Here is an 8,550-nt window from a genome sequence, read left to right as displayed (position 1 = left end):
GAGAAACGGTCAACTATTACCCAAATGACCGTATTCCCCAGCGAGGATGGCAGATCAGTAATAAAATCCATGGACAAATGGGACCATGGCCTGGACGGAATGGGCAAGGGCAGAAGAGGCCCCTCAGGACGTCTCCTGAGGTTCTTCCCCCTTGCGCAAACCGGGCACGCGGACACAAATACCCGTACATCCTTGGCCATGTGCGGCCACCAATAGAGTCTGGCCGCTAACTCCAGAGTACCCCTGATACCGGGGTGTCCAGCTAGGACTGAAACATGTGTCTCCTCTAACACTTTCAATCTCAGTGACAACGGGACAAATAATTTGCCTTCCGGAAGGGCTTCAGGAGCAGATTGTTGAGCGGCGTGAATGAGAGGTGAAAGGTCGGAGGAGACAGCAGCGAGGACCACCCCAGGGGAGAGAATGCTCTCAGGCTCCGGCTCGGAAGGTTCCGGAGAACCAAAACTCCTAGACAGGGCATCAGCCTTGACATTCTTAGAACCGGGTCTATAGGTAACAACAAAATTGAACCGAGAGAAAAACAAGGCCCAGCGGGCTTGCCGAGCATTTAACCTCTTAGCGGAATCTAGATAAGTGAGGTTTTTATGGTCAGTGAGTACAGTAATCTGGTGATGGGCTCCTTCCAAAAAATGCCTCCACTCTTCGAAAGCCCACTTAATCGCCAGCAATTCCCGGTTGCCTATATCATAGTTCCGTTCGGTGGACGAAAACTTCCTAGAAAAATAGGCACACGGTCTAAGGTTGGTGAGAGTGGAGGGACCTTGGGACAGTACCGCTCCCACACCAAACTCAGAGGCATCTACCTCCACCACAAAAGGACTGGACAGATCCGGTTGTACTAGGACAGGTGCAGACGAGAACGCCGCCTTTAGGGTATTGAAGGCCCTCAGAGCCTCAGAAGACCAGGTCCTCACATCTGCCCCCTTTCTGGTGAGGTCCGTTAGAGGTTTAGCCACCACGGAGAAGTCTTTAATGAATTTGCGATAGTAGTTGGCGAAGCCGAGGAAGCGTTGAAGGGCTTTCAACGACCCTGGCTGGGCCCACTCCGTGATGGCCTTCACCTTTTCAGGATCCATCTGGAAGTCGCATGGCGTGATGATATACCCCAAAAATGATATCTTTTGTACCCCGAAAACACATTTCTCGAGTTTAGCAAACAGCTTGTTATGTCTGAGTCGAGCTAGCACAGTCTGAACGTGAGTATGGTGACTCGGCAAGTCGGAGGAAAAAATCAAAATGTCGTCTAGATATACAACCACGAACACCCCCATGATATCCTGAAACACTGAGTTCATGTACCCCTGAAAAATGGCGGGGGCGTTACACAATCCAAAAGGCATAACTAGGTATTCAAAATGCCCGAGGGGCGTATTGAAGGCGGTTTTCCACTCATCCCCCTCCCGAATGCGGATGAGGTTGTATGCTCCCCTGAGATCAAGTTTAGAAAACCATCGGGCCCCAGCGACCTGGTTGAGGAGGTCAGGAATGAGTGGAAGAGCATACTGGTTTCGGACTGTGATTTTATTTAGCTCTCTATAGTCAATACAGGGCCGGAGACCCCCATCCTTCTTCTCAACGAAGAAAAACCCGGCACCCACCGGGGATTCTGAGGGCCGGATGTGCCCCTTGGCCAGGCTGTCCTGGATGTAGTCCCTCATGGATTCTCTCTCTGGAACCGTAACGTTATAAATGCGGCCCTTAGGAAGTTTGGCCCCAGGAATCAAGTCTATTTTACAGTCCCATTCCCTATGAGGGGGCAGAGCTTCAGATAATTGTTTGGAGAACACGTCAGAAAACTCGGAGAGGTATTCTGGTAGGGGGCTCCCCTCGCAGGTGGAGATTCCCACCTTCACCGCACAAAGGTGATTGGCACAGCGGGGACCCCACTTTACCAGTTCCAACGTGTCCCAATTTACTACCGGGTTGTGCTCCCGGAGCCAGGGGAGGCCTAGGACGACGTCCACAGACAAATCTCTCATCACTAGAAAGGTGCAGGTTTCCACGTGTAAGGCTCCTATAGTAAACCTTACTTCAGGGGTCACCAGATTAACCACCCCTGCTTGCAACGGAGTGGAGTCCACTCCTGAAACCAGAATCGGAGTTTCTAAACGTAACAAAACCCCGGACAGTTGAGCAACGAAATTAAAGTTAACGAAATTAGCCGCAGCCCCCGAATCAACAAAGGCTTGCCCAGTACGGTGGAAAGCATGAAATTCTAGGGTGCAAGGCACTAACATTTTGGACAACACAGGGAGTACCTTGGCTCCTAGACAGTCCCCCCGACAACTGCCTAGGAGCGGGAGTTCTTCCTGCCGTGGCTTCTTAGCGCAGGTAGCAATGCGGTGACCCGGCTCCCCACAGTAGAAGCAGAGGTTCTTCTTCAGGCGGTGTTCCCGTCGTTGCTCGGGGTTCACGGCTCCCAGCTCTATGGCCTCGGTGGTGGGAGGGTAAAAGGTCGGGTCAGTCGAAGAAGTAGACGTGGGGAGTGGGGTGGTCCGAGCGGCGTGTCTGGCCCTCAAACGTCGGTCGGCTCGAATAGCCAGCGACATGGCTTGCTCCAGGGTTCTAGGCTCTGGGTGGGCCACAAGTAGGTCCTTGAGACCCTCAGACAGACCGGTCAAAAATAAGTCTTTTAGGGCGGCATCGTTCCACCGGGATTCCGTACAATGTTGACGGAATTGGGAACAGTAGTCCTCCGCCATCTTACAACCCTGGCGCAGGGCCAGAAGTTTGGAGACTGCGTAGCCCGCCCGGTCGGGTTCGTCATAAATTTGACCCAGGGCGGAAAAAAAGGCGTCAAGGGATAGTCGGGCTGGAGAGCCAGCTGGTAGCGAGAAAGCCCAATTTTGGGGCTCTCCCCTCAGGCGGGTAATTACGATTCCCACTTTCTGGTATTCAGTACCAGAGGAGTGGGGGCGGAGATCAAAGTAGAGCTTGCAGCTCTCTCTAAATGCAAAAAACTGATCTCTCTCTCCGGAGAAGCAATCCGGAAGCGTGGCTCGAGGTTCTGACATCGTTCCTGGAGCGGACGAGGGCTGCATGGGACCTGCAGCTGCCACTTGTTCCCGTGGCTGCAAGCGGGCTGTTAGGTCCTGGGCAAGGGTCGTAAGGACCTGGACCTGGTTCGCTACAGCCGCCACGGCCTCCATCGAGGGGCTCAAAGTTGCCGGGCGGATGCAAGGGTCTGACCTTAGTTCGGCCAGTGTTACTGTCAGGACAGTGTCCGGGATATGGGGGTCCCTGAGATATCCCGCAACCCCTGTCCCTGCCTACTTGCCCCCCTGGGCTAACCCCCAGGGCGACAACTGGGCGACGGTCCCTACCCTCACTAGGGAAGCGGGACACGGGAGACAAACAGACACTGAGACAAGCAACGGTAGAATGGTCAGACAATCCGGGTAGGCAACAAGAGGGTACGCAGTACGGAGGGGTCAGGCAAAAACGTAGTCAAGTCCAAAAGCAGGTGTCAGAAAAGCCGAGGTCACAAGAGCAGTCAGGATAAACGCGGGTGCAGCTGGAGAACCAAACTAACACTGGCAAGGCCTGAGAGGAAAACACACCTATTTAAATGCTGTCAGCGCTCCCGCCCCAGAAGCTGATTGGGGCGGGGAGCCTGACAGCAGCAGGGTTAATCAGGGCGGTGCTGGGGGCACGCCCCCAGTCTCACTGCACAGACAGTTACTAGGGAAGCCAGCCTGGTAGTCAAGCGACTAGAAGCACCAGCTGCCTCCCTAGCAACCCGGCGGCGACCAGTATTACAGCGGCCCGGGGAGATCACAAGAACCGGGGTACCTCTGCGCCGCGCTCCTGTACCCCGGGTGGCCGGACCGGTGGTGCGGGCACGGCGGCCCCGAGAGTTGCCGGTTCTGACAGAGAACAGGCAATTACCCTACCCTCTTTTTGCCAAGATCCCCGTAACGACAAAGAGAGAGAATTCTAAGGGTACCATAGCAAGATAGATCAGGACACCCATCCAGGAGACATACAAAGCGCAGGGTCTCGATCCTCCTGAAAATATCAAAGCCCACTTTACAATTTGCAAAGCGGCTACCTGTTCCAGTCTGCACACATTTATTAATGTGCAATTTAACAAAGACCTGGCATACGGACGGAAAGTCCTTCAGGCAGTAGCCCCACCTTAAAAATACTTATAATTTGGTATTGCTCCATATGTAATTGGGCCGTCGTGATGACGACCGGCTGTGTGATTTGATGACTTCGATGTCCTGAAATTTAAGACAATTTTCATTGCCATTATGTGTGCTCCATACGTGATCTGCAACTGGGGTAGATTCATGGCGTCTCACATTTCCTATGTGGGCCAGGATCCTACGGCGCAATTGTTGAATGGTCTTCCCGATGTAACTTTTTGGGCACGGGCAGGTGATCATATACACGACGTTCTGGGTTTTACAGTTGACAAAGTCGCGGCAGGAGTAGGTTTTATTGGTTGATGCTCCCGTAAATGAATTTCCTCGCATTATAAAGGGACAGGCTGCACAACCTTGGCAGGGAAAGGAACCATACGGTTTATTTGAGTTAAGCCATGTTCTATTAGTCACTGGGATATAAGTGACTTTTAACGAGATGGTCTCTCAAATTGTGTCCGCGGCGGTACGTGATTGAGGGCGAGATGGTTAAATGATCTTTCAAATCATTGTCCCGTCTGAGAATTTCCCAGTAGTGATTTAGTATATTTCTTACCTGATTGGAGCCTGTGCCATATGTGCCTATGATTCGGGTGCAATGGTCTGTTGGGCGTTCACGTGGTAGTAGGAGGCTTGTTCTGTTTTGTTGAGACGCAAATGAGTTTGCCTGTTTGATTACTTTGTCTGGATAATTCCTGTTCTGGAATCGATTAAAAAGTTTCTTTCTTTCACGAGTCGTCTGAGCAGTTACGGCGTAAGTGTAAGAATTGGCCCTTCGGAATCCCTCTCTTTAGTGGGTGGGGATGGTAGCTATTCCACCCAAGGAGGCTATTTGTCGCTGTCGATTTTCGATGGAGTGATGATGAAATCAGGCCATTCTCGTTTTTCTGTATCAGAAGATCCAGAAATGGTAGGGTGGTGGAATCGATATCTGTCAGTTTAAATCATTCTGATTCAAATCATCAATAAATGCCTGAAGGGAGGCAGTTGTGCCTTTCCAAAATAGGATATCATCTATATAGCGTATCCAGAGTGTAATACTATCCAACCAGATGGCATTCTCGCTTGTGAAGATGACCCTTTCCTCCCACCAGCCCAGGTACAGGTTGGCATATGATGGGGCACATGGCATCCCCATCGCGGTGCCCCTAAGCTGGTGGAAGTACTTGGTGTCAAATAGAAAGAAGTTATGGCTCAAAACAAATTTCAGGAAGTCCAAGACACATTGATTGTGTAGTTGGTAGTGTGATCCTCTGTTGTAAAAAGTATTTAGTAGCCTGTATGCCTCCTTGATGAGGGATCGAACTATATAAAGATTCAATGTCCAGGGTTGCAAAGAAGGTATTAGGACTCACCGAAATGCCATCTAATATGCGTAAAACATCCATGGTGTCTTGAACGAAGGAGCGTAAAGATGAAACAAAGAATCCTAAGATTTTGTCAATGTAAATGCTTAGATTTTGGGTAAGATTATCGACCCCTGATACTATTGGCCTGCCTTTGATGGGATTTGTGCCTTTATGCACTTTCGGTAGTGCATAGAATGTTGCCACTGTGGGCTTCTTGGGAACTATGAACCGATACTCCTTGTCATCTATACACCCTTGGTCTAATGCTTTCAATAATAGTTTCCTGAGATCCCTCAAGAAATCAGTGGGATCGCATGGCAAGATGTTATAAGTGGAGGTATCCTGTAGGATCTGATGACACATTTCAACATATTGTGCTCAATTCATGACTACCATGTTTCCGACTTTATCGGCCAGTTTAATGATCACTTCTTTGTTGCTTTCTAGTTTTTTAAGGGACTGCAGTTCCTTAGAGGTGAGGTTAGGGCGCTTTTTCTGGGAAATCTTTAATGCCTTAAGCTCTTTAAGAACTAATTTCTCAAAATATCTATCTCTGGGCAATTTAGTGATGGTGGGTTTGCTTTACTCAGAGGTTTGAGGTCTGTAAATGGACCAGTCCCCCAAAGGTCTTTGGCCTTCGTCCTCCAGTCCTTGTAGTACTTGGACACCTGGAAGGTCCGATATTTCAAGGCCTAATTCGTTCATTTCTTCTTTATTTTTCAGGGTAAAGAATTTTTTCCACCTGAGTTTGCGAGTGAAGAGGGAGATGTCCGCCCACACGAACGGATCAAATCGGGTCATGGGGACGAAGGACAGCCCCCTCTCCAACAGGCTTTCCTCCTCCTTGGTGAGTATATTATCAGACAGATTGACTATCTGAAGTTTGTCATCTGGATTAATGATATTGCCATTTACATAGACAGAGTTAGTGACCATATTAGGGCCCAATTGTTCTGGATTAGGGCTGAGGGAAGCGGAGTGGGGTATCGTGGATGCCCCCATCGTCATTGAGGGGCTGTAGGATCCCGTCAGCCCCTCAAAAAATATTGAGATATAGGTGGTTCTCAGAATCCCCCTACTTGTGGTCTTCTCTCGCGTCCTCTGTTGCGTGGTGAGTAGCGGCCCCTATTATGTCTTTGTGATAATCTATTAGAAGGTATTGTGTCGCTTTCAGAGTAGTCCTGATCAGAGGAGCTAATGTCTGTCTCAGATCGTGTTTTGGAGTCCACGTAAGCCCTATTCTCTTTGAAGTCTTGTAAGTCACGACTAAATTGTGAGTGTTTCCTTTCTTTAATTTGGTTAGTATATTTTTCTATATTGGAATGAAGCGTTTTTTCCTTGACCACAAATTCTGGATCTGTAAGAAATGTTTTGGCACATTCAATTTGATCCTCGAGTTTTTTTTGATTTGTAGTCAGGGTAGATTTTTCTTCCTCCAATAATAGATGAATAAATTTCAAAGAGGACTTAGTGGACTCATGCTCCCATTTTTTAGGAAATCAGGATTGTGTAATCTCTTAGGGGGCCGCAATGGGTTTCGGAGGCCTCTTGGAACTATTTGGTGTTCCACATATTTTTGTAGCCACTGTGCTTCCCACCAATTGCGGATATATTCGCGGTAATATAGAGTTAAGTCTCTAAAACATCTTTGAATGGAGATTTCCTGAGATTGAGCCCTAAATTCTCTCTCTGAGAACACCGATCCCGCATCTGTAAGCCACTGAGTGGTATTCAAATCCTTGAATAGGAAACCTGCCATGTGGGAGCAGAAACTAGGAATTAGCAGAGGCAGTCAACAGTGTCTATATATTAGAAATATATGTAAAAGCCCTTCACAGATATAGACTAAAATTTAATTCAAGCTTTATTGAGAACCTTTCATTTAAGAAAGCTTAAATGAAATTTTAGTCTATATCTGTGAAGGGCTTTTACATATATTTCTAATATATAGACACTGTTGGCTGCCTCTGCGAATCACTCATTCCAGGTGGATTAAATGAAAAAAAGAAAAAAATTAATGATCTCATAACCACAATCACACCGGATTTTATATTTAATAATACCTACATAAATTGTATAATATATTGGAAAAAAAACTGTATCCAAATCAGAAGCAAAGGTTGTTTTGTAAATCTATCTAGATTACCCATAGGAAGAGGAACCTAATATGATATATCTTTATTTTATACCCAGGGGATCTGTACTTATGCATATATATCATTTTTATGGTATACGTTTTATATTTTAGCGACCAAAGTATCTATATATCGTTAATCAAATTGTATTTGCAAGCAGCATCTGGGGTGTAGTCCATCATAATAATCAAAGCTTCTTGTTAATCCATCTTTATTCTATCAATGCATACAGCAGCGACGTTTCGACTGTGTATCGCCAGTTTTTCTCAAGCCAATGAGAGATGCTAGCATATACACCCTTAATATACAAAACCCAGTGCACCAAATCACCAATCACAGAAATACTTTAAAACATAGGGTGGACCTACCAGTATGTAAGCCAGATCCTCACAGGACCCTGGCCAATCCATAGCAGCTGAACTCGCTGATCACACTGGGCCATCCGGTGGAGTCCACATCCTGAGCACTGCTAGGCGTCTGGCTTGCGTCAAAAGCCGTGCCCCCACTACACTACGTGTGCGCGGACTTCCTACGCAACACTGACAGGGGAGACTGTCAATTACTATGCATCGAACTACGGCTGCGCGAGATCCTGCACACTCTCGCGATCTCTACAGCACGAACCTCACCACCAGATCATCCTTCGCGTACGTGCGGTCTCTGCCTTGAATCCATTCCTATAGTGCATGCGCAGATTGCCTCAGAACTCTACACAAGATCTTCCACCGCACATAAGCGGTGTCCACAGCAACCTCATTACTATAGCGCATGCGCAAGTGCACCAAACCTCCGCAGCTCGTCACACACGTGTATTAATACTACCCATAATGTAAGGATGTGAAGAAGATATTGCGCATACCTCAAAGGATTGAAAAGCAATACTTAACACCCACATGG

The sequence above is a fragment of the Eleutherodactylus coqui genome, chromosome 10 (assembly GCF_035609145.1).
Source record: "Eleutherodactylus coqui strain aEleCoq1 chromosome 10, aEleCoq1.hap1, whole genome shotgun sequence".
NCBI lineage: Eukaryota > Metazoa > Chordata > Amphibia > Anura > Eleutherodactylidae > Eleutherodactylus > Eleutherodactylus coqui.
The sequence above is the reverse complement of the archived record's forward strand: the minus strand, read 5'-3'. Positions refer to the sequence as shown.